Here is a 27,691-nt window from a genome sequence, read left to right on the forward strand (position 1 = left end):
ATACCATAACTAATACATAAGAGTCAAAGCAAGATCTCTTAACACAAACTGTAATCTGAAAGTAGCTTAACATGTATTTGCTCAAGTCTTCCTCATTTGCACATTGTTTTTTTCTCTCTCCCTTTGGCACCCAAGCAAGATGAGGTTAGACAATAATACAATCCCATGCTTGTCTCATAATGTTAACATGGCGGTTGGATCAACAGACATCTTCTGGTCTCAACAATGGTAGTCATAATTTATAATAGGAGTCACATTTAATGTCCTCCTGAGGGAATACTCTTTCTACTCAGAAACCTCATCTGTGAACTGAATGTGGCATTCATTAATCATTTCTACTTAATCACACTTTCATATAATTGAACCTTGAACTAAATGGGTGACAATAGCTTAATTTTTTCCCCCAACTGGCTAATAACAACAAAATTATTTACCAGTTGCATTTTTAAAGAGGTGCTATCATTTCCAGTGCTTAACCCCCCCCCCAGCTATGCTAGAACTTTTACTACTGCTTACTATTATTGCTGCTAGTGTATGGCCACTGCAGGGGGCAGGGAAGATTCTATGTTAGAGATCATTAGGAAGGATATTGAAAATAAAATGGCTAATATCACCATGCCGTTATGGTGAGATCTCACTTGGAACTCTGTGTCCAGTTCTCAGCTCAAAAAGGATATTGCAGAGGTAGAAAAGGTTCAACGGGCAACAAAAATTATCAAGGAGTTGAAGCAACTCCCCCTACGAGGTAAAGTTCAATATATGGGGCTTTTTAGTTCATCAAAAATGTGAGTAAAGGGGACATGATAGAGGTGTATAAAATTATGTGTAGTGTGGGAAATGGGATAGGGAGCCATTTTCAGCACTCCTTCATAATGCTAGATAGAACTCAGGGCCATCCAATTGTTAGGATTCTTTCTCCGTGTTTGCAGTCATGAGATTGTTGTCTATCACATGATGGTGTATGTTTTCATTCCACAGTGTGGGAAGTGACGGAGACAGGATGTTTTGTGTTACTGTGTTCCGTGAAGTGGGACTATTGTCCTTTGTTCTTCCTCTTTTTGCTGCCTGATGAGAAAGAGGAAGGAGCTAAGTGAGAATGCTCCGAGTGTATTATATGTAAATAAAGTAGATTAGCCAAAATGCTGAGCTATTGAGTCTGTTACGCAAATCGCCAATACTCTGCAGGATCCTAAAGCGTGCTAATGCCTCTTGGCATCGGTCGCTGTGATGTTCGGGCTGAAGAAAGCTTTTGAAGCTCCCAAACGATCAACCAGGAGGGAAAGAACATGCCAGTCGGGCATGTGTCTCTGCCAGGGTCCTACACGCGAGTAGGACAATCCTAACAAAAGTGAGGCTGAATGTTGGAAGATTCAAGACAGACAAAAGAAAGCACTTATTCGCACAGCACATTGTTAAATTATGGTCTTCACTCTCATCAGAGGTAATGATGACCACCAACTTGGATGGCTTTAAAAGAGGATTAGCAGAGACATCACCTTGCCAACAAAGGTCCGTATAGTTAAAGCTATGGTTTCCCAGTAGTGATGTATGGAAGTGAGAGCTGGAACATAAAGAAGGCTGATTGCCGAAGAATTGATGCTTTTGGATTATGGTGCTGGAGGAGACTCTTGAGAGTCCCATGGACTGCAAGAAGATCAAACCTATCCATTCTGAAGGAAATCAGCCCTGAGTGCTCACTGGAAGGACAGATCCTGAAACTGAGGCTCCACTACTTTGGCCACCTCATGAGAAGAGAAGACTCCCTGGAAAAGATCCTGATGTTGGGAAAGATTGAGAGCACAAGGAGAAGGGGACGACAGAGGACGAGATGGTTGGACAGTGTTCTCGAAGCTACCAGCATGGGTCTGACCAAACTGCGGGAGGCAATGGAAGTGCTTGGCGTGCTCTGGTCCATGGGGTCACGAGGAGTCGGACACGACTAAACGACTAAACAACAACAACATGGAGGAGAAGGGTATCAGTGGCTGCTAGCCATGATGACTATGTTCTACCTTCACTGTCAGAGACAGTACAGTATGTTTCCAAACGCCAGGTCCTAGGAATCACAAGTTGTCCTTCCTGCTTGTGGCCTTCCTATTGACATCTATTTGGACACTGAGAGAACGGGGTGCTGGACTAGATGGGCATTTGAGCAGGACTCTTCCAATGTTATTATGTTCTATTACTGTACTCTTAACATCTAACATTTATTTACCAGGCTGAGGCTGCAGTCCTATACACGTTTACCTTGTACAGTAATAAGTCTCATTTGACTCAACTTGGCATACTTCTGAGTAAATATGGATAGGATTGCACTGTGAGATAGTTATTGTCCAAAAAATATAGGTGTGATATAGTCCCCTGGAGGACTTGCTGGCTATCAACATGCCACCAGTTTAAATAGTCAGTGTTTTCAGCTCTGATAGCAGTAACCATTAATTGGAGAAGGATTAAGTCAACCCTGCTGAATTAATCAAGAGAGTGACATTGGAATGAAATTTTCAGGCATACCCACACCTTCTGAGGACACCTTCTGAATCTGTGCTTCAGAAGGATAGCTGCAGTGGTTTCCTAGCAAGGGCAACCATTACATTTGTAGATAAAAAAGGGGATCAATTTCCCCTATGGTTTCCTGGGCAATTGGTCTGAAATGTTAATTATTTAACTTGACATGGGATGACTAGAGAGTCAGTATGGTGTACTTGAGAGTGATGGACTTAGATGTCAGATATGTGGGTTGAAATTGCAGATGACTCTTGAGCCTAACCCAGGATTCCTTGAAGTTCCTTGAAAGAAAGTTTGGAGACGTGAGAAATAAAATACTCAGAGTTAATAAAAGTAACAAAGAATTTTGAATAACAGGGATATTGAAAACGGACTTTCTGCTGTGAATCAAATGTGAGAAATATGGATGAGTATTCAAGTTTGCACAGCATGGACATGTAAATGCTCAAATCCCGAGAAGATTAATTTCAGCTATTTGTCAAATATTTTCCACACTATATTTCTCCTGGCTTTCTAATATCTCCTTATTAGACCTTCCTTGACTTCTAAATATAAACTACAGAGAAAATGTGATCTTGGTGACAGTTATGCGCTGGCATATTGGCCTGTGGGCTAAGCTCATCCCTTGTGTAAGAGCAATTGCAATGAATCTATACTGAAAACTTGAGTTAAATTCACAGCTGGTGCAAGTCATGAAGTACTACTATACAGTGCACACTGATTTATTTGTCAGTGAGCATGCAAAATGAATAAATTACATCCAAGATTGCTGAAGCAACACTTCACAAAACTTATTTCACTTTAGAAAGTGCAACTCAGGCTGAGGTTTCAACTGTGCTGTCTCTATAGTTTTTTGCCCGTGGGGTCAAATACTCAAATTTTGCAGCCCCCCTACCTCATGGGGTAGTCTTTATCTGCGAAAATTGTTTCTTTTAAGTGGAGGAACCACCACTTAATGGTAGAGTATGTGCTCTGCAGGGCAAATTTTCCAAGTTCAGTCCTGGTGTTTCAGGTTAAAGGACGATCTGGTGGCTCCCTCATTGTGAGAAGTGAAGTTACAGGGAACCAGGCAGAGGGCCTTCACAGCAATGTCACCCTCCCTGTGGAACGCCCTCCCACCAGATGTCAGGGAGATAAAGAGCTGCACAACTTTCAGAAGACACCTGAAGGCTGCCATGTATCAGGAGGTTTTTAATGTTTCATGTTTTATTATGTTTTTATATGTGCTGGAAGCTGCCCAGAATGGCTGGGGAAACCCAACCAGATGGGTGGGGTATAAATAATAAAAATGTTGTTGTTGTTGTTGTTGTTGTTAATGGATCAACTGCTAGGTGTGTGTGGAAGGCTACCGCACCAGCGGCCACACCTGAAGCAGCACTATCAATAGCAAGGCTGAAGGAAAGAGTTTCATCCTTCAGCTTCACATGCAGTTTCACAGATTAGGGTTACACTAAATATGCTGAGTATTCTGAACATATATCCAAAATTAGAATACTGCATGAAAGTGCTTTTTCCTTGCAGGGGAGGAAACAAGTTAAGGTTGGCTTGCCTTTAAAATATGTGTCATTACCAAGGACAAATCAGAGACTGGATAAGGCACTTTATTATAAATTTATTGCACTTGGTAGAGCATGCTAAGTCAATTTCACCTTGAAAATTATAAATCCCGGTAAGCATGATATTAATTTATGTCTCGGCAGCAGTGTAAAACACTTTTTCTACTGCTGAAATATTGATGTGAAAGGACTTTCACTGGAACAAAGTTTCATTGATAGTTTCTTCTAGCCTATCTAGAAGGCTCAAAACAGTGTGTGCCTATGCAACAGGTGACCCACGAAGCTGAATGCAGTCCACTGGGCATTTATTGTGGCCTGCCACAGGCTCAATGTTTGTTTAGTGGTTTTTTTTTAGAAGTCTTATATCCCACTTTAGGGGACGTGGGTGGCGCTTTGGGTTAAACCACAGAGCCTAGGGCTTGCCGATCAGAAGGTCGGCGGTTCGAATCCCCACGACGGGGTGAGTGCCCGTTGTTTGGTCCCAGCTCCTGCCCACCTAGCAGTTCGAAAGCACATCAAGTGCAAGTAGATAAGTAGGTACCGCTCCAGCGGGAAGGTAAATGGCATTTCCGTGCACTGCTCTGGTTTGCCAGAAGCAGCTTAGTCATGCTGGCCACATGACCCGGAAGCTGTCTGTGGACAAACGCCGGTTCCCTCGGCCTATAGAGCGAGATGAGCGTGCAACCCCAGAGTCGCCCGCAACTGGCCCTAACGGTCAGGGATACCTTTACCTTACCTTTTATATCCCACTTTATGTCATGCCCACCTCAAAGCGGTTTCCTTATACAAAATACTTCAACTACAACCAAGGCAAGAACATAACATACAAAACAAACATAATAATTCGTAGCAATTTCATTACATTTAACAACAGTACAGAAAAGGGGAGAAGAAGAGAGACAGAGAAGCTGGAGAAAAACAAAGTTGGCCTGCAAATGTAGAGAATCCCTACTAGCAAAAGAGAACAGAACCTCTTGGCAGAGAGCTTTCCATTCTTGGTAGCCTTCTCGGTTGTCAGGCTGGACAGTAAACCATGGACTGTAGATCAGAAGAAAGTGACTAGATTCTACAAGGTGCAGAGGGGCTGATGTAATCACTCTGTGATGGCCTGGGACTAGGGCTCGGACTCTGAACCGGAGGAGTCTCAGTCTGCACAGGTTCCCCTGCAACAAGCACCAGCAGAGCCGAGTGAGGGGCCTGAGCCTGCCCTGGCTCCAGATGCGGGGATTACCTCGTTGCCCTCTGCTGGGCAATCACGTGCAGCTGCTCCACTACCAGTTGGGTCAGGAGAGGCTGAGGCGGCCTCTGGGTCTAGTAACCCACCGACATCTCCCGAGCTGCAAAGACTCAGGTCTGAGAGAAGGAGAGACCTGAGTACTCGCAGGAGGAGTGCTCACCTTCGGGCAATACAGGGAGGTGAGTCGCCGGGGGATCAGGACCGGCCGCTACCCCAACAAAGATAAAAGGCTGCCGGACCCCACCCCAGGTTGCAGGAGCAACATTGCTGCTTGCTGGGACCTGCCTGTTACCCTGTGCCTGACCTAGCCTGGTTTCCTGCCTTGGCCCTGTTGGACTGACTCTTCGTGGAATCCTTGGATTCGGGACTGGACCTGGACTGCGTTGCTCGGGTTAACCCCCGGGCCCAGCACATACTGTAGGTTACCAAGCATGACCTTCACCCCATGCGGGTTGCAAGAATAGCACCGCAAGCATGACCAGCTTGCTAGATCTCCATTGCTTGCTGGTTTGAAATAATTTCTGGGATGGCTTAAGGACTCAAGTAAGCCAAATCACTTTTCTCCACTAATCCCCCATTTTCCACTTTTCCTTTCCCATTGACACTCAAACTTCTTTGGCTTTTGGGGGCTAATGAGAAAGCTCATGTGTGTCTTGCATATTGATTTCTGTTTTTGGAGCATTCCTATTTATTTATTTGGAGTGGGCAGTTTTGTACTTCTGCATAACTTGAGATTCACCTGGATAGACTGTTGCTTCCCATTTCTTTGTTGGTGGCCCCAATTTGGCACGGGGGGTGGGCACTGAGTCCAGTATTATAGGGAGTGATAGCACCATCAATGTACATAGAGCTTCCAAGCACACAAGAGGACATGAACCAGATCTCACTTTCTGGTCTAATGCCAGATCCAATGGGGAAAGTGGCAAGGGAAAGCCTGGCCAGATGTTTCTGAACCATGGACAGCTCCAAGTCAGCCACTCACTCTAACCAATTAGACCTGATTTTTGCAGCTGAAGGCAGGCAGCGGAAACCTGGACTGAGCCCCTGACAGGCTATCATAAATAGTTAGGGAGGCTGTGCTCAGCCCCTTGGAATACGTATTGTGTGGGACTGACATAGTGAATAATAAAATGTGAGTGATTTTGAGGACATTTTCTGCAAGTGTTTCCCCTTGTAAAATGTGGGCTTTGTGTTTGTTTTCTGACTCCACCAGCAATTTAATGAATATTACACATTATCCTGGATATCTGATTACTTTTCTTGCTCTGTCCCCGATGCCTGTGTGGTGATCACACAGGGTCCCTGGACATTTAACGGTCTATTGATCCCTGTGCCACCGCTGTGCTCGCTTCCCCGCTGCCCCCAACCTGTTACTCTCTAGTAAAACACTGAGTCTAGACAGTTGTTAAAAGTGAACAAAAAAACCCCAAGTTTATTTTACAGACATTAACAAGTTTATGGTTTCTCCGATAATATTCCTGTCAGTATCTTAAATTTAGTTTCTTTACCAGCCTATACCTTCCTAATACCTTCTGACTGATTATTTCAACTGTTTGACTGACTCCTCTTAACAAATTCTCTTACTCTCTCACACCAGTCTAGCCCAACCCACAGACTTATCTTATCTGTCTCTTCTAATTCCAGACTGTCTTCTCCACCCTAACTCTAACTCTCCCCCCCCAAAACCCCTGTGCTTAAACCTTATACACAGTTAACTCCACCCCCTGGGTTCCCATTGGTTAGTCATTTTACAATTAGCTAACCCTTTCCCTATGAACCCAGTATGATGTCACACACCTAGGAAGGCAAACGCCACAGCCTGCAACTTAAAAGTTATGGTAACAAATAATTTCAACCACATGTGGTCCGCAAAGTGCCTTCTCCCATTTCTTCTGCCCCAGACTCTGCGGTCAGCAGGGGAATGGAGGGCCTGCTACATAGAGCTGCATGGTGTTCCTGCCCAACAGTAGAAATCTATTGGGATTCTGCCAACAAGTAAAAGCATTGCGTGGACAGGCGGAGTCCCCAGATCCCGAGCGGTCCCCCCCATCATGTGGAATAACGACTCAAGACAACGTGCTATGGGATTAAATTGGCCACAACTTTATCAAATTTCAAATGTGGGTAGACCTTGGCTCAGGCATTGGGCGTTCTCCCTCCCCAGTCCCCAGTCGGGGACCTAGGGAGCTTCAGGGTTATCCAGTGTGGGGAGGGGGATGGGCTGGCTCTGGAGAACATATGTTCAAGCAGAGATAGCCGCCCCCGTTACGCCGCCGCCGCAGGGGAGAGCAATGACGACCTTTCGGCGTACGGTCAAAGCCTCCCTTCAGAAACCCCTTTAACGGGGAACCCTGGTATCACCACCGCAAAGAGGAAGATGGACTAAAGGATTCCGCACAAGGCCTGATACCGCCAAAGTTGTGACATTTTTGCTACGGGAAAGGCGAAACCTGCCAATGCAGGGAAATTCCTTTCCAGCCCTTTAACAGCGACCTTAACGTAGCAGCGCCCGCATACCTGTGAAGAAAAGTTAACCTGCAAAACCTATGAAGAAAAGTTAACCTGCAAAAGAAGACATTAACTGAGGGTGGGTAGGGTGGGAGAAGCTCTGGAGCCAAGTGAGGATTCCCAGGTAAGATCCTCCCTCTATTGTGTGGGCAGGTAATCCCTCCCCTACCTGGCCTGGTCTCCTTGGCAACGCTTTCCCCAGGTGGGATTGGACAACTGACTGAGGTAGGCGGGGACCTCCAGGTATCCCACCTGAGGGAAGGCATAGCCAAGCCTATGCTGATGGGGCCGCTCCAGATCTAGGGCTGCGCACGTCCACGCAAAGGGCGCCCCCGGTTTTAAGCGGGGAGCGCTCATTCTTGTTCTCCTAGGCATTTGGAATCAAGGAGTAAAACCACTCACTGGATGGTTGTATAATTACATAGGTGGATGGATGGTTGGGTTGGTAGCTAGGTAGGTAGAAGACTTCTGTAATTAGAACTATCACTGTGAACTCCCTTGTGGCAATACTTGACCCGAGTTTTGAACTTGATAAAGGAGTGTTAATAGCCTGTGATATTCAGGTGATGTGTCTCCATCAGAGCGAACTCTTAGAAAATTGTTTCTTCATGCAGGACCACTCTGGAATGCTCAGAATGGGAAAAATGATAAAAAGGGAGGGGGAAGGGCATACTTTTCCTCCCACATCAAAGGTTGATGTAAACCATGGGTAGGCAAACTAAGGCCTGGGGGCCAGTTCCGGCCCAATCGCCTTCTAAATCCGGCCCACGGATGGTCCAGGAATCAGCATGTTTTTACACGGGTAGAATGTGTCCTTTTATTTAAAATGCATCTCTGGGTTATTTGGAAAAGTGAGGTAAGCATAATTCCATGTGTATGAACATATTTTGTTATGCCCACCCCACTTCTCAGAACACACACACGCACCTACAGTACACCTCAAAATCTACTGCTATACACTATCAACTTTTTAAAAAGATAATTGGAATAATCCGCATTAAAATCAGAATCACTGCAGTGGAACTGATTGAGGTGTTACAAGGAAAATATCTATTAATTCTTCTCTAAGTGACAACAGTTAATTTGATGTTCATGGTAATATTATCAATCACTATTAAAAATAGCAACTTTGCAATGTGCTCCTTCTACCAGTTAATGTCCCATAGTTTCAATCTTTTAACAAACTGAATGGAATAAGATGTTAAAAATGGAGCTAATGGTGGGATTTTCTGTAATAATAATTTTGTGATAATAATGACTTCATTTCCAATTACAGTAGGTGAAATACTTGTTCCTGAGATATCTTTTTTTTATAAATCTCACCTTTTAGGATCAGAGTTGAATTGCCTTCCTCCATTTCTATCGAACACATACACACACAAATTTATATATTCACACTTTATTTACAGCCTAACAAAATTAACTTTTTTATTGTTGGAACAACATTGGAAACTGAAAGGAATTGGAAAGTTTGAAGTTCTGGTCTAGTCTGTAATAATGCAATAATAGTACAATCCTATACACGTCAAGTTAATATGAATTCAAAGAAAGTGGGTATATTACAGACTTGACCCCATAATAATGGTTAGTTTACTACTGTACCCTTCACCTGATTTCTTAAGTCCAGCAACCAAAACTCAATCTAGTCTACAAAGACCGTTTTCACCATCTATTAGATAGCCCTTGACAAACTCAAAACCAGTCTTTGTAAGACTGTTGAAGGTCAGCAATCAGGAAATGTAGGCACAAGTCACCTGTTCATTTCCATCCCTCAACCCCATAACCCCAACTCCCTGTAACCCAACATACCCTCTTCTCATCCAGACATTGACAGACAGATCTTGCATTCCAACTCCAGGTCAGTGGCAACAAGTTTGATCTTGGAACAAAGTGGATAGCTAAATGAAAACATTAACTTTGTGTGCTGCAGCTGTAAAAAAGGAAAAGGCAAAATTCATTTTAGGAGCTGTTGGGAAAAGAACTGACAATAAAACTGTCAATTTTGCAATGCCTTTATCGAAATTTACGGTGCAACCACCTTTGAAATACTGTGTGCAGTTCTGGTTGCCACCTCTCAAAAGGGATATTTTAGAGAGGTATAAAGTGTAGGTGAAGGGCAATCAAAGTGATTAGTGACACAGGGTAAGTCCCCTAAGAGGAAATGTGACAACATTGGCAGCTATTTAATTTAGAAACAAAGGCCAGCAAAGGGGACATGTCAGAGGAATAGAAAAATATCCATGGGCAGAGATGTGGGTCTCCCTTCTCTTGTAATCTTAGAATCTGGGGTTATCCAGAGAAGCTGAATGGTGGAAGATTCAGGACAGACAAAACAAAATAATATTCCCATTTCACATAATAAGGAATTTGGTACCATAAGCCATGGTGATGACTATGAACTTGGATGGCTTGGAAAGAGAATTATACAAATTCATGGAAGATAATGCTATCAATGGCTTCTTTACTGTCAGAAGGAGCATAACTCTGAATACCAGTTGATAGGAACAGCAGAAAAAGACTATTGTGTTCATGTCCCACCTATTTTGTGGAATGCTTGTATATGGGCTTCTCAAGACCTGACAACCAGGTGATAACTGGGTCATACTAAGCTCCTTTTAGAGAGCTAACGTGTACAGTGCTGTGCAAAGCACTCTGCAAGTCCCATGCAATAATAATAATAATAATAATAATAATAATAATAATAATAATAGAATGCTCACCTGACATTATTGTGTCAGCAGGTGATTAACAGATGGGCAGCTCTGTCAAACTTGGCCAGACCCCTGCTTTACAGAGACCAAGAAGCTTACCATCTAAAATTAAACACAGAGGGAACAAAAGTGGAGAGATGGGAAAATAGAGAAGTAATATCCCATTGTTTCAGTTGCACGGACTTAGGCTTAATTACAGTGGGAACTAGGGGGTCCATGAAAAGGGGTTTTTAGAACGATGATTTGAATGAAGTAGAGGGGAGCATCAGACAGTTCTGAGAAACGGCTCCAAGAATACAAGGCAGCAAGGGAGTAAGAACAAGAGTCCATTGAGGGAACACTGCTTGCCAAATATCCTCCAGGTGCTTTCTCATTCATAATGTGTAGATTTTGCTGGTAAATGTGCTTTCAGCATAGTATTAATGATGCTGGGAGACAAAAGCGCTGGCAAGTTTCAGTACACCATGGTCTTCCAAAAACACATTAAATCCAATGGAGAAGCATAATGGAATTTGGATCAATCATCGGTAATGGACTTATGTATAATTCAGTTTCTCTGAATTACCTGAGCCTTGCTACGCCATTTAGCAGGGGTGATATTCCACTGACATTTATCAGCAATCATATTGAAAAAGCAGGACATTCTGAATGGGACTTTTTTTTCCCTTGGGAGAGTGGGTAGTAGATTTTATGCCAGTACAAAGTCTAGATTTGGGGGCTTGATTCTAAAATATTTCACCGAAAAGAATAAAACTGGCAAATTTGGGGTTAACACCTGGCAAGTCATGCGATCTTTGAGAAGATATTTACAACAAAGGTGTGCTGCAAGGAACCAAATTTATGTTGCATAAAACCCCCCGAAAAACACACACCATTGCAGCAATACTGGAAGGCAATGCTTATGATGGAGCAATAATTTGAAACATAAAGGAAAAGGGCAGAATATAGAAACAAGTGAGTTAACAATAAGTAGGTAGTGTTGCCTTGTGGTTGCTGATGGTAAAGCTTAAGTGGATTTGAATCGTGCAGAGTCTATGGCAGGGGTCAGCAAACTTTTTCAGCAGGGGCCAGTCCACTCTTCCTCAGACCCTGTGGGGGGCCGGACTATATTTTTTGGGGAAAGAAAAGAATGAATTCCTATGCCCCGCAAATAACCCAGAGATGCATTTTAAATAAAAGCACACATTCTACTAATGTAAAAACACAATTTTGCTGGATTTAGAAGGCAATTGGGCCAGATCCGGCCCCCAGGCCTTAGTTTGCCTACCCATGATCTATGGCATTAGCAGAGTACTTTAATTTTTTATTACATTTTTATCCCACCTTTCCTCCACGGAACTCAAGATGGCTTACAGGGTTCTGTTTCTCCCCACTTTATATTTTATATTCACAGTAACCCTGTGTGGTAGGTTAGGCTGAGGGACTGTAAATTGTATTAAAGGCATTAAAAAGTGTCATTTAGGATAAAATACTTGAAAAGTATGTACACTGGGATAAGAATACTATGTGAAATTGTCAAATTGACACAGACCAGAATTAGTCTGTTCCATCCATTCCTACAGGCTATCTGGTAGTCTGTTTTGGGAGATGAAAGAAAGGAAAGCATAATGTTCTTATTTCTTCCACTGTCATATACATTCATCTTAAACCCTGAGTCAAAACGAAGTGAAGTGGAAGGCATGATGAGGTGGCAGTGATGGCAAGAGGAGCAATAATGGCAGTAGTGGTAGTAGCAGGGGCAGTTAGTGCAGCCGTTACAATGGAAAGGCAATGGTGTCATGGACTGGTTGGATGCAGAGAAATGGTGGGAGGAACCAGCTGGGGAACCACCAAAGGAAGAAGGCTCAGAGCCTGGGGAGTAATGGTGCGACAATGATGAGTGGTCAGAGGGAGAAGAGGGAGGTGACTGGGGGGAGGAAGTGTTGGAAGCTGAGGAGGTATCAGGGCTTAGTGAGCAGGGGGATTCAGATAGTCCAGAATCAGTCCAGAATCAGAGGCAGAAGCTGAAGCAGGAGGGTGGGAGGAGAGAGGCCAAGAGGCAGAAATGTGTCAGGATGGTGAAGAAGAGGAGGAGGAGTTTGGATTTGATATCCCGCTTTATCACTACCCAAAGGAGTCTCAAAGTGGCTAACATTCTCCTTTCCCTTCCTTCCCCACAACATACACTCTGTGAGGTGAGTGGGGCTGAGAGACTTCAAAGAAGTGTGACTAGCCCAAGGTCATCCAGCAGCTGCATGTGGAGGAGCTGGGAATCGAACCCAGTTTACCAGATTACAAGTCTACCTCTCTTAACCACTACACCACACTGTGTCACCCCCTCCTGCTGCGACAAGCTCCCCTCCCCGATCCTTGTCTCCCAGCACCAGAAGAGGGTGGAGGAGAGATTGGTGATGCACAGACCCAGTCTCTGATTGCTTGGGGGAAAGACTTAGGTAGCTGTGGAAGGATGAGGACCTTCATGCGACTGTGGCTGCTTGGATGTTACTGGCCCAGAGATGGAAAAAAGATAAACGTTCCTACTAGAGAAGAATGGCAGATGAAGTCAATTGACTTTGCTGAAACAGCTAAAATGACCGGAAGAGTCAGAAATCAGGAAGACCAAAATTTTAACAAGGAATGGGGAAAATTTATAACTTATCTTAAAGACCATTGTAAACAGTTAACATCCTTAGTAGGACTGGGATATCACTTGTAGTTTAAGGTTGAATTCTGGATATAATGGAAGAGATAAAGGGTTTGGATTAATTGATTAATAATTGAGGAATTGATTAATAATAGGACCCACAAACAGGAGGATGGAAGTCCAGGAGATTCCTTGGAATTTTGTTGTTATGACTTGCGTTTGAAATATTTCTGTAAAATTTTAAGTTGAAAAACCAAATAAATAATTTTTTAAAGAAAGAAAGATGAGGACCTTCAGTCTCAGCAACTGCTTCATTGAGGCAAGAGCTACCAGAGATGTGTTGCTGTGCTCATTAGGCCTGACACGCCTGTGCAGAACGTGTTTTTCCTGATAAAGCGTCAACTCCAGCTTGCACAGTGTGGTTTACTGCTGGCTTGCTCTGGACAAGTGGCTACCTACAGCAGTGGTACTCTCCAAGGTGCTGAACTGAAATAAGCATCTAAAGGCAGGTCCCTACTATGAGAAGTTTGCAATCTTAATTTCAGCCAGGTAACGGAAGATATGGGAAGGGAGAGGCAAGGATAACAAACAACAGGCAGTGGAGAACAATGAGAGAGAATTAAGATAACATAGTTCAAATGGAACAAGTTGCCGTCTTTAAGTTTTGTTTCAGTTGAGGAAGAAGAGTAAGGGCCAAGATGGGGAACTTTTTGTGATGGCCTGGGATTCGGACACGGATGCTGAACCTGAGGAATCCCAGCCTGCACAGGCTTCTCCGCCTCCAGAACCAGCTGAGCCAGGGCTGGGACATGAGCCTGAAGGGTCCTCACCTGTGCTGGGTCCTCAGGTGCAGGCATCAGCTGAGCCTGCTCTGGCTCCTGAGGTGATGGAGGGCCCATTGCCTGCAGGTGCTCTACTCTCAGCCCCATCAGAGGAAGCTGAGGTTGCCTCTAGGTCTGGTAACCCTCTCCTGAGATGCAGAGGCTCGGGGCAGAGAGGTGGAGGGAACTAAGTTCCTGCAGAAGGAGTGCTTGCCTCCAGGCCAGGAGAGGCAAGTCACCTGAGGATCGGGGCCACCCTATGCCTCGGGGCAGATAAAAGCCGGCCAGCCCCAGTGCCAAGTTGCAGGACCAACATTGTTGGTTGCTAGTTCCTGCCTGAACCCTGTTCTGCTTTTCTGCCAGAGCTCCTGACCCGCCCCAACTCCCTGCTTGCATGCCTGTTCCTGACTTCACCTGACTCCCTGCCCTGCACCCAGCTTCAGCTACTACGGACTGCCTCCATGTTGCACCTTTGACCACGGACCGGACTTGGACCTCGCCTCTCAGGTAACCCATGGGCCACATGCCAGTGGTGGGCAAAGCCAGAGGAAAAAGTGGGTGGAGAAATGAATGCAAATTTTACATTTGTACAGTAGGCTAATTTCTACACATACTCACACATCCCTCTCTATCCTCCTTCCAGGCAAGCAGGAGCTTTATGAGAGTTCAAGGACACATTCCAGCCAGCCCAAAGCAATCAAGGAGGGTGCAAAGCTGGGCTGTTGAGGGATGTGGCTTAGGGTGTAAAGTTGGGGAGGGGGTGCAGCCTGGGGAGAGTCCTGAGGGGAAGATAAAAAGGCCTGGAGGTTCTCCATCACTGTGTTAAGGATTATGCCCAAAAAACTGAACATCAAAAGGAGGGAAGGAAGAGAAAGAGGTGATGCTGCTGGGCATTCTGGGAGGAAGTCTCATTAGGAGAAGCAAGAGAACTGTGGCAGTGCCTAATAGAGCAGACATGCTTTGGGCATGTCTGTGGTCCAAATAGGCAACTCATCCACATGAGAGAGGGAGAGAGAGAAAGAGAGAGGAAAACCCCACTGATCTGCTTTGTGAGTGTGGTAGAAGAGACATGAGAGTAAATTGGCTCTCTGATTCCCTTTATAAACACAAGCCAAGCAGGTACTTTCCATAATCTCATCCCCTATATTCTTGCTTTTAGAGGAAAGAAAAATGAAATGTGCTCTTCCCTTCTCCTCCTTTCATTTTTTAAAAGCAGCCTGTGCTCTTCCCATTGCATTGCTGTTAAAAGCTCCCTTGCTTTTAAGTTATCATGTGACTAGAGGTCCCTCTTTCTCTTTCTTCTTCATCTGTTCACTGGCTTTTATTTTATTTTTATTTTTGCTCCAGCAAATGAAGATGCAGTTTGTGGACCCACACTTAAATAAAAATTACCAGAGCTCAGTAAATTGGATATCAGCTTTCTGTTTTATGTTTTTCACCTGCTGTTAGAATGACCAGGGAAATATCAGCAGTTGCTGGCCTCTCTTCCCATCCCCACCACCCCACAATAGAGACACAGTGATGTAAAAACATGGAAACCCACCATAATCTGATTCATGCACAAGGTCACCTACTTTTCACCACTTAGCCTAACCAAACCTGTCGGGTCTGCATTAAAGAACAACACATTCAGTAGCATGGACATGGTCCTATCAAAGTCCAGCACTTACTGCACACTGATTTCAAGTAGGAAATGTTTAAGATTGGTTAGCTGTCCCGATACCACAGCCACTTGGAGTGTAATAGATGGTCTTTAGTTCTATATTTCACATTGCTTTCTGACATACAGGTTCCTCCTATTTCAGACAATTGAAAGAAAAAGTATGAACACTTAAAATGGCCAATCTAATACTTTGAAAATGACCCAGACTTCTATTTCTCACTGTAATCCTTGCTGTTGAAGCTTGGGGTGTGAATGGATTGGATATGGGCGTGGGAGAGGGGGCTCCATTGTTCATTCTGACAACAGAAATCCCAGATGTAGTTCTTGGGTCAATAAGCAGAAAAGGATGTGAATAATTTCACAGTATGAAAAAGTGTTCTAGTTGATATCTTGTCAGATGAGTTATTTTCCTCTTTGCAACTTTACCTATCTGAACTCGTTTCAAAAACAGCACCCCACATATGCTGGAAGTGTGAGAAATCTCATTCCTTTTTCACAGCAGGAGCACAATTCTGCCAAGGTTATCAACACTTTGAAGATCCATGGATTTCAACGGAAGTGCTAGAACATATTATTGGCAGTGAGAAGATGTTTCATTGGTGGTGTTTACGGGTTTGGTTCCTCTAAGGGAAGAGGAATCACTGGGAACATGAACATTTGAAATATATATATATTCTATCATCTATCCTATGATAAACTATATTGAAATGGCAAAGATGAGTGGGAAGATCCGCGACCAAGATGAAGAAAATTTCTACAAAAATGCCTTATAGAATTTATAGAATGCCTTAAAGTTCATTGTAAAGAGTTAAAAACTTTAGCAGGATTGATATAGCATCTATGAAGTACCATGTATTAAGGTTATTAATGGATTTGAGATTGAAAGAAAAAGATAAGATGTGTAAGGGAACAAAGGGGAGATATTAGAAACCAGGGAGGGGGGGAGTCCAGAAGGGATAAATAATTGATTAGTTTTAATTTGTGTTATGTTGAAAATGTCAAATAAAAACTATTTTAAAAAGAAAGAAAAATATATACGTATATTAAAATACAAAATCAAAAACATCATAGAACAAAAATATCACAGAAAATATGTATGAAATATTGAAGCAAAAACAAAGAGGGGACCAGAGAAAACAGTAGTACATTCCAGATTTTTTCTACAATAGAAAATAATAGAAATTATACCAAGTCTATAAAAATCCATTTACACCGATATCCCTTGTTTTCCAGGGGGATGAATTGCATGGATTGCCAGCAAAGCTTTGTTTCTGAAGATCTGCATATATTCCTGCTTTATTGTATTATCCAGAGTCATCTATAGGTTGAGGTTGAGTGAGGAGATTGGCTATGTTTTGCATTATTAACATAAACAATAAAATCATACCAAAAAGAAAGGAATTTGTACTTACAGTACTTATTTGATCTCTATAGGGTCTCAAGTTATGTGAATTTTTCTAGCAGGGTTCCTTCCCATACCCACGTCACATGTACCAGTAATAAATATCTACTCCAACTAGATCTCTCCAAAATCAGGCCATTATGGAGTTAAGACACAGATAATCAACTTATTACACTGTAATCATTTATCACTCACTTCAAAGATGTTTAGAAGAGCCAGTAGTGGGGTGAATGTTATGTTACAATTTGTAATTGCATTAAATAATTATTCTTTTGGAACCAAATCTGTGGTCAGCTTTTGAAATTGGGTCATTTCAACTTATTCATTTATTTCCACCCCCAGGAAGGCAGAGTGAAAAATTATACAGCATATAAGTTGTTGTGACAACTCAGAGAAACTGCAACATCTATTCTGAAGGCAGCGCTTTGCCTTTTGGAGTCACCTTCTCCACCCCCACCCCAAAATAAAATATGTCCCAGGGTGCTTTTCAACTATCCAGCATCCTTTGCAGTTTGCTTTTTTCTTGATACTGGTGTTGAAAGGTCTTAGGACAGGGAAGAGGCTATTCTCGCTGCCTGCCCACCTTGTTCCTAAGTGATATTACTGATTCCAGAGGAAGAGAGTGTGCTTTAAAAGTGACACTACCTTACTCAAGATGCCCCTAGGTTTCCCTTGACCTGGATGAAAAAGTTCCCAGGTTAGGTTTGTCTTTTCTCTGGGAAAAGACTGCTCCCATCAAGCCTGACCATTGGCCACGCAGGCTGGGCTGATGGGAATTGTAGTCCAAAACATGTAGAACACCATATTGGGGGAATCTGCTGATGCTGCTTTTCTGATATGGATATGAAATGTGCCCAAGTTGAATGTATTAAAAAGGATTTTTTTTCTCTATCCTGCTCCTAGACCATCTTCTATTGCCAGTTGCTGGATTTTCTTTCTTTCTTTTTTTAAATAAAATTTTATTGGTTTTAACATACTTTCCATTTTTATTTTTTTTTATAAAGATTTTTATTGATTTCCAATTTTTTAACAAAAACAAAAAACAACATAAAAACAAACAAACAAAAAACTCATATTTTCTTAACCCTATTTCCATAACCCTCTTTTCCCGGACTTCCCCATACCTTTCCCTTTTTGCATCCTTAATTTAGTACCATTATTCAGCAACCTTTCTTGCCCAATTAAATATAAATTCATCCTCTTTTTCTATTCCACCATAAAATTTAAACCCAATTATCGCTGCAATTCTACGTCTTCTTTTCCCTCAGCATTTTAACACTCCTCAGTTTTATAATAATTCTTAAGATACATCTTAAATTTCTTCCAATCTTCTTCCACAGTCTCTTTCTCTTGGTCGCGGATTCTGTCGGTCATTTCTGCCAGTCCCATAAAGTCAATCACTTTCGCCTGTCATTCCTCCAACGTGGGTAGTTCTTGTGTCTTCCAATACTTTGCTAGAAGAATCCTTGCTGCCGTAGTAGCGTACAAAAAGAAATTCTTATCCTTCTTCGACACCAACTGGCCAACCATACCCAAGAGAAATGCCTCTGGTTTCTTGTTAAAGGTGCACTTAAGCACTTTCTTAATTTCATTATAAATCATTTCCCAGAAGGCCTTAATCTTTGGGCAGGTCCACCAAAGGTGGAAAAAGGTGCCTTCCATCTCTTTACATTTCCAACATTTGTTATCGGGCAAATGATAAATCTTCGCAAGCTTGACTGGGGTCATGTACCACCTATAAATCATTTTCATAATGTTTTCTCGTAAGGCATTACATGCCGTAAATTTAATACCTGTGGTCCATAACTGCTCCCAGTCAGCAAACATAATGTCATGACCTATGTCCTGTGCCCATTTAACCATAGCAGACTTCACTGTCTCATCTATTGTATTCCACTTCAACAGCAAGTTGTACATTCTTGATAAATTCTTAGTATTGGGTTCTAACAATTCTGTTTCTAATTTCGATTTCTCCACCTGGAAGCCAATTTTCCTGTCTTGTTTGAAAGCCTCCATTATTTGAAAATAATGGAGCCAATCTCGTACCTTAGACTTTATTTTCTCATAACTTTGTAGTTTAAATTCACCACCTTCTTGTTCTAAAATCTCAGAATATTTCGGCCAATTGGTTCTCATATTAAGTTTCTTTACCTCCTTAGCCTCCATAGGTGAAAGCCACCTGGGAGTTCTGTTTTCCAATAGATCTTTGTACCGTATCCAAACATTATATAGTGCTTTCCTGACAATATGATTTTTAAAACCCTTATACACTTTAACCTTGTCATACCAGATATATGCATGCCAACCAAAATTATTATCAAATCCTTCCAAATCTAGAATGTCTGCATTTTCAAGAAGTAGCCAATCTTTTAACCAGCAGAAAGCTGCCGATTCGTAGTAGAGTCTTAAGTCCGGCAGGGCAAACCCCCCTCTTTCTTTAGAATCGGTAAGTATCTTAAACTTAATTCTGGGCTTTTTGCCCTGCCAGACAAATTTAGATATGTCTTTCTGCCACTTCTTGAAACAGTCCAGTTTATCAACAATTTGTAATGTCTGAAACAAAAATAACATTCTAGGCAATACATTCATTTTGATTACAGCAATTCGACCTAACAAGGAAAGCTTCAGGTTTGACCATATTTCTAAATCTTTCTTTATCTCAGTCCAGCACTTATCGTAGTTGTCCTTAAATAAGTTTACATTCTTAGATGTCATGTTAATCCCCAGGTATTTTACACTCTTTGCCACCACTAACCCAGTTTCCTCTTGGAATCTATCCCTTTCAACATTTGTTAAATTTTTTTCCAGTACCTTGGTTTTTTGTTTATTCAACTTAAATCCTGCGACCTGGCCAAATACTTGAATTAATTCCAAAGCTCTTTTGGTACTAGTGTCTGGCTCTTGCAAGGTCAGTACTAAGTCATCTGCAAAAGCCTTTAATTTGTAATGTCTGGCCCCGACCGGTTTTAACATACTTTCCAGACTAAACAACCATCCCTTCTTATCTTATACATTTGTGGCTATAGTTAGCCTATGACTTCCATCAATCCCGTCTAATGGTTTTCAAATTTCACCTCCTATTCCTGCATTTTCTCTCATAACTGTTGCTTGGTCATCAAAATCCTCTAATCCATTCTCTTACACACTTGCTGGGTTTTCATTCAGGCCCCGTGACTTATGCCTGCTACCCTGGACTTGCTGATCAGAAGGTTGATGGTTCGAATCCCCACGATGGGGTGAGCTCCCGTTGCTCAGTCCCTGCTCCTGCCAACCTAGCAGTTCAAAAGCACGTCAAAGTGCAAGTAGATAAATAGGTACCGCTCTGGTGGGAAGGTAAACGGCATTTCCATGTGCTGCTCTGGCTCGCCAGAAGCGGCTTAGTCATGCTGGCCACATGACCCAGAAGCTGTCTGCAGACAAACGCCGGCTCCCTCGGCCAGTAAAGCAAGATGAGCGCGCAACCCCAGAGTCGTCCGCGACTGGACCTAATGGTCAGGGGTACCTTTACCTTTACCTTTAACAACAAAGTAAATTTGAGGGTTTCCACTGGAAGAAGCACTGTGCCTAAGACATAATCCCTGCTAAGTCTACTAAGCAGAGGACTATGCCTTCATAATGAGATTCCTATCAAGACGATTGATGTTACACATGGAGCAGCTGCTTCAACTAATATATCTTTGCTCTGTATTTCCAACATAATTTTTAGGGCAAACTATTCCTAATGCACTTTCCCCCTGACTGAAGTTCTGAAACTGGAATAGCATATGGATGCAATATTAATGAATCACCGAAGCTAAGATTCCTTTTTCTTTTTGTTAATGTCACTGTCTCACGATACAGCATATCACACGTTTCTGTTTCCCCTGCGCTCACTCGCTACCCCCACCCGAAAAAGAAATCTAGTTAGCTTCAGAACAGCAGAGTTCAAAGCCTGCGAAAACAAGAAGCTCCAGCTTAATAAACAACTCTTTGAACCTTCTAGCTGAGATGGAACACACTTCCAAAACAGCTGTAAAGCACCGTCGTCCCAGCTATTTCCTACATAGGACTTGAGCAAAATGTTCCATTTTGAAAATCAGTAATGAGCTTGAGCAAACTGGAACAGTTGAGTGCATTCCAAAAGGATTGTCTTAGAAAACTCTGTGAGTGCTAAGAATTTCATAATGGGCTTCTTGGACTATGTGGCCTGTATCACATTACAGCCCCACTAAATTGGTTGTCAGCTCCTCGCCCCTCACCCCCACGCCCGCTTTTAATTATATATGAAAAAGTAGTGCAAAAGTGCAGAACAAGATGCTCCAGAGATATCAAAGTATCTAAAACAACAACATCCATAATTCAAATCAGTTTAAGAAAATGCAAATCTGATTTTAGGTCAAATAATCCAGCTCTTAAAATTATACTAAAAAAACTAGCAATACCAAACGCATACATTAGGAAAATAGTATTAAAATAGTATTAAAAGCATTAGATTCCTAGCAGATCTTGGTCATGTTACCAGCTGAGGTTTTCTTATGTGGACTCCTAGCAAAGCAAAATTTCTCCATTATTATTATCATTATGCCTTTTTCATTCTATCTGCTTGGCCTATTTGCCTGTCATGACCTCCTCTTCTCTGCTGTGATGCTGCCATGGGGTTCTGCAAGCAGAAGTCATAGTGTTGTTGTTGTTGGCACCACAAGTGGCCTTTGACCCAGCTATTCGGATGCCACAGAAGGGTAAGCAGCATGGTACGAGGCAGATGAGTGTTCAGTAAGAATTTGGTGATCTTAGAATGAGAACAATTCAGTATCATACAATCAGGGAAGTTTTTAATGTGTGACATTTTAATGTATTTTTAATCTTTGTTGGAAGCCACCCAGAGTGGCTGGAGAAACCCAGCCAGATGGGCGGGGTACAAATAAATTGTTGTTGTTGTTGTTGGAAATAAAAGGTAAAGGTAAAGGGACTCCTGACTATTAGGTCCAGTCGTGACTGACTCTGGGGTTACGGTGCTCATCTCGCTTTATTGGCTTCCGGGTCATGTGGCCAGCATGACTAAGCCACTTCTTGCGAACCAGAGCAGTGCACGGAAATGCCGTTTACCTTCCCACCAGAGCGGCACCTATTTATCTACTTGCACTTTGACGTGCTTTCGAACTGCTAGGTTGGCAGGAGCAGGGACCGAGCAACGGGAGCTCACCCTGTCGCGGGGATTCAAACCGCCGACCTAGGCTCTGTGGTTTAACCCACAGCGCCACCCGTGTCCCTATTATTAGAAATAAACACACCTATAATAGCTGCACAGGCCTTTTGCAAAGAGTTAAATTTTTTTAAAAAAGCTAGTGCAGGATAAAACCACCTTGCCACACACAAATTCTCTTTTAAAAATATCAGTTTACATTCTTCCATAAATTTGTTTACTCTTGGAACCTGAATATTAGTTGCAAGCAAACAAATGGGTAGCCATTTTGCTTTTATATTAGGGCTGAGCTGAAAAGTAGCTATTTCCTCAAAAATTCCTTCCTCGTTTGGCTTTTCCTTTTTCAGAAAATGTGAATGTGGAAGAGAATTAAAAGAGGACAAGAATCATTGCCCTCCCTTGACTGCATAATGTCTTCATTTAACAAATAAAATGTGGCTACATGTTATTATGAAGCTAATTCAAAGACGGCAATCTATCTCATCCATGAAATGATTGGTTTGGAGCACATGAGCGAAGAAAAAATGGTGCTGAAGCAGATGATTGGGGAAAGAAGCAGTCATGAAGAAAGAGAAAGGGGAAGGAAATCAGGAAACATCTTGCCCATGAAAGCCCTCCCTTGAATATTTAGCAAAATACTAGTTTATATCAATGGTAGTTAAATCTAAAACTCTAGTTTGAAGGATCTGGGAAGATTGTGAAAGACAGCTACTGTAAGGTGATGTTTGTCATTGCCCTGTCTTTTTGACCTCCATGCTCAGAACTCTTGTTGGCAGCAGTTCACAAGAAATCCACTTAAGTGCTGACAAGAAACCAGATTTCTTTCACTTTTGTCTTGAAATTACCATTGATTCAATGCACATCAAAAAAGAAGACAAACTCATGCTTTCTTCTGTTGTTAACACACTATTTGGCCTAAAGCTAAAATTTCAGACACATTTAGAAGGTCTTGCTTAGGACACAGAGTGTTCTTTTTCATTTTGCTTGCTTTCTTTAAAAACAAACACTCTCTGATTTTTTTCTTGCAAAACAGAACACTTACCATTCTGGAGAATGCCCAATGCCCCCACAAAGGTAGAATCAAGCTAATCTCTAAAGGAGGAATAGCCAGCTTCTTAAGGCCAGGTGCAAAAACAGCTTTAGCACTCAGCTAACAGGGGGACAGGGGGTTCATTCAAACATCATGCTAAGTGGAGTATTCGGGGAGCACTCTGAAATAGCCTTTTAATAGCCTAGGCTCACAGAAGATGTGTGGAACCTAGTAGCTACTGAGACTTGAGGCAAAGGTTGTTGCTACTGGGGGAGCAAACAGCTTCTGCAGTATGAGCCCAAAACAGTGTTGCTTCAGGCTCTTGAAGACTCATGAGAGGGCCGTGGGATGAGGAGGGTTTGATTATAGCTGTCAACCGTCCCTTATTTGGCGGGAAAGTCCCTTATCCCAGCGCTGTGTCCCGCTGCTGTCCCTTATTTATGATGTCCCTTAAATTTCCCGGGTTTCAAAGAAAGCAGCTCCTCTCCCTCCCTCCCTGCCAGCCAGAGAGGAGGGAGGCTCCAACTGTGTTGCTTGGCTGCGTTGCTCAACCAATAAGGAGTCTAAGAACGACTGGGGGCTGGAGCTTGCATGCATTGTGCCGATCAAATCGGCCGCGTTGCCTGGGGACTAGCCTTTGCTCAGCGCTTCCCAGTGGAGAGGTGACGTGGTTTTCCTTGCTGCATCCCCTTTGCTGGGTTGCTGCGCTGTGGGAACCACCGCTTGAGGCTTCGTTTGGCTGCTGGCTGGGTTTTCTGCCTTTGGCTCGGAGGGGCTCAGAAGTCGAACATACCTGTGTTCAGAGAATCCCTTATTTTGGCTGCTGATCCCTTATTTTCAAGGCTGCTAGTTCCTTATTTTCAAATCTGTAAGTTGACAGCTATGGATTTGATTCAGTTCACATTTAAAGGTGAACCTCCATAATTCAGTTTCTGGAACAATATGAGAACCAAAGCACACTGTTTGAAATTCACGCTTCCCCAAATTTTGAACTACATTTCTCTGGCCAAATAGTGTATACAAAATTGCAAATACTCTGGTAAGGTATGCATAAAAATGCATGCATTAGTAAAAATAACATTAAAAATGCATTATATTTGGGGAAGATGTTTTGCAAAAATGTGTATGTTAGCCACATTTGCATATAAACGTGAATATTAGGAGACGTTTGCACTAAAATGCTGATCACTTTTTATAAAGACTTTCAAAAGAATGATGCTGATCATTGCAAACAGATGTGGAAAATATGGAGAACTGAGCATAAGATTGGAAAACTGAGAAAAGCTCAAATTAACAGATCCAGCCATCTTTATGACAGGCAGATTTGGTCCACAACTGGCCATCCTTGGGTGAAATTTGCTGAAGTCATTCATATGTTTGAAGAAACCCCATCTAAGCTGGGAGGAATGCTTAGTTAAATTTCTCAGGGGGTAAGGAATATAGACTGTAGGGTTTGGAATACTGAAATACATAGCACCTAGGAAGTTTGATTCCCTCTTTTATATTGGCGCCCCTGATATATCCTTGAAAAATACTGTAGGTCTTGGATCAGGTTTGCACCCCACAGCCTGTAGGAGGTTAATAGATCTGCTAACATCTGAATCAGAATCCAAGTAAGCAGAGTGATTTAAAACAGCCTTCACTTGACAGCTATCACATGTAAACTTCCCTAAGCTGTCCATTTAAATTTCTACTGATGTTGTTGGAGGTGGCTGAGAAATCATCTGATATGAAAGTAACTGGTCCAGTGAAAGGTCTGAGCAAATGATGCCATTTTACTGCTGGAGCTATGTGAAAGTGGTCCTGAATGCATAGGAGACTGAGACCCATCTGCAAATGGTTGAAGCTCTAGAATAAACAGGGGCACATACATTCAACTAATAATAGCTGTAGTAAGATCTGTGTGCAGATGTTCTAAACCCGGTTACTGAATACCATGTTTTGCAGTCCCCAATTCTACCCAGGCCTCATAGGAAGACCCAGATGGTGGATGTGTTAAATAGTGAAGTTTCTGTTCTCAGTTCTGCAATCCTGCATGCCAAAGGATGTTTTCGTCAGGTGCCTCAGACTCACAAGAAGCCTTTCCAATACATTCCATGTTGTCCCCATGCAACAGGAAACAGTGCCACAACACTGGACAGTGGTCACTCAGAAGCACTCATAGTTTCTCAGAAGAGACAGCCTTCCAAAGACTGCACAAGGTCTCTGTGCTCTGCTGAGACAACAGTTCTGCTCCAAACAGGAGCTACACTGCTCTGTCCAAGGTCCTGATGTGACTCAGCCTTGCTGGAATTGACGCTGCTTTGCCTCATAGGACACTGCCTTGCCTGCTTGTAAGTGCCACAGACCAAGGCTCCCCCCTGTGAGACTCAAAGGGGGGCAGGACTCTGAACATGCAAAGAAGGGGGTGTTAACTGTGCCCACGCCCTCATTCAAATTTAGCACAACACCTGAAAGAACTTACACATGAATAGGGATCCTGCTTTTTGGAGGTTGACAGGCAAAGCTCATTAGTGTTTGTATATACATATGCTGTAAAAAGTCATGCCAAATGTGCCCTCCCAGCAGATGTCAAACAAATAAACAACTATGTGATTTTTAAGGCAGGCCTGTTCAGGGAAGTTGTTTAGTGTTTGATGTTGTATTGAGTTTTTACTGTTTTTGCTGGGAGCATCCCTGCTCCAGAATCAGGTATTTTTGTTTTTGCCCAAAGTGGCTGGGGCAACCCAGTCAGATGGGTGGCATATAATTATTATTATTATTATTATTATTATTATTATTATTATTATTATGCCAGTCAGTGCGTTTCTGCTCACCCTCTACTCACATCCAGTAATCCCACATTTAATATCCACACATGCCTCGAGATACGCTGCATACAGATACATGCGTTTATACAGGGCCCAAATTTGTTAAACTGGCTTTTTACTGGAGAAGCATGACATTACAAGAAAGCAGCCTCTGCCAGCAATTGCTCACTTGCTTGATGGAAAGTCAGATGCATAAATAACAGGCTAAGTGAATGAAAGAATCACATGCAGTGAAGAGAAATAGCAGTGAATGCAGACAACAAAATATGATGCTGGATGTTGTCTGGGATTCCAGAAACGTGTCAGTTTAAGCTTACAAGCCAAGAGCTGTGAAGGAAACTGTAAAAAGGAATCAGCATCAAGGACCAAAAAGCAACTAAGTGTCAGGATGGTAATTAAAATCCATAGTGTTGGAGAGGTGAAAATGGATATACAGTGGTGCCCCGCAAGACGAATGCCTCGCAAGACGGAAAACTCGCTAGACGAAAGAGTTTTCCATTTTGGAGGTGCTTCGCAAAACGAATTTCCTATGGGCTTGCTTCGCAAGACGAAAATGTCTTGCGAGTCCCTGCGGGGTTTTTTTCCTCCCCCCCCCCCCCCTTTTCTAAGCTGCTAAGCCACTTATCTGCTTATCCGCTAAGCCAATAAGCCGCTAAAAGCCGCTAAAAGCCGCTAATAGCGCTAATCCACTAAGCCGTCAATGGGCTTGCTTCGCAAGACGAAAAAACCGCTAGACGAAGAGACTCGCGGAACGGATTCTTTTCGTCTTGCGAGGCACCACTGTAGTGAAAATGTACTGAAAGTTAAAATGATGTTTTGTGCCCAGAAACATGGGGGGGGGGTGTTATTGAAGAAAAGGATGCTGAAAAGATCCTGTTTCAATAAAAAAGACTTTTGAACAGACAGCGGCCATCATATAATGATTTGTCACTGATGTTCCCAAAGGACTGTGGTGCAATTCATCCAGCTGCTGCACTGACACCAAGCCACCTCAAATGCCAGCTACATTTGGTGTTAAACCTGCTGGCCCTCGGAGACACAGCTTTGAAGCAAAGTAGTTTCAGTAGGCAGGCATGTTATTTGCTTGCTTGGTCATCTAAAGTGCCAGACAGACATGTACTGGCGTCCTCTAGAGGCCTGGCATGGAAGCTGCTTAAGATCTTGCCAGATATGCTTTGCAAAGTCCGAGCTGTTTCAATACAAGCCGTAAATGGGTGGCCCGCTATTTTGGCCAGGAGCTGTAGCAACAATTTCAATTAACTGTAGCAGTGTTAGTGGTTATTGCCATCCTTAAAATATCCTGGCTCCTAGGTATACCTGGCTTTTGCTGGGCTTACGTCTTTGAGGCCTTGTGTCAGATCCTTTCTCCAGGTGGCTTTTCTCACTATCTCATTCGTTCCACAAGATGATTCTACTGTGGCTTTTCCTGTCCTCATTTCTTTTAAATGTTTATCTCTCTCATCTGAATTTCCCTCTGCTTCCCTCTTGCTTCATACTGCCACACTGTCCTATTATATGCCTAATTATTAGGCTCTTTCAGCTGGAATTTCCACCAGCTTGCTTCAGAATCAGGTGTTTTTGTTTTTTTGTTTTTAAAAGAACTCTGGAATATTCCCCCCCCCCCATGTACTCTGGACACTAGA

General features: G+C 42.7%; 1 long non-coding RNA gene across 1 annotated transcript in view; it reads right to left on the reverse strand.

The window, feature by feature from the left end:
* Positions 1–9,621: 9,621 nt before the first annotated feature.
* The window catches only part of LOC307223692, a 44,469-nt gene continuing 26,399 nt past the window's right edge, over positions 9,622–27,691 (reverse strand). Inside the window, exons 2-3 of the long non-coding RNA XR_013842202.1 lie at positions 10,527–10,619; positions 9,622–9,736 (exon numbers count right to left, since the gene is read on the reverse strand). This is a non-coding gene — a long non-coding RNA (uncharacterized lncRNA). The remainder of the gene's footprint in view (positions 9,737–10,526; positions 10,620–27,691) is intronic.

The sequence above is a fragment of the Podarcis cretensis genome, assembly GCF_951804945.1.
Source record: "Podarcis cretensis genome assembly, chromosome: 9".
Classification (NCBI taxonomy): Eukaryota; Metazoa; Chordata; class Lepidosauria; order Squamata; family Lacertidae; genus Podarcis; species Podarcis cretensis.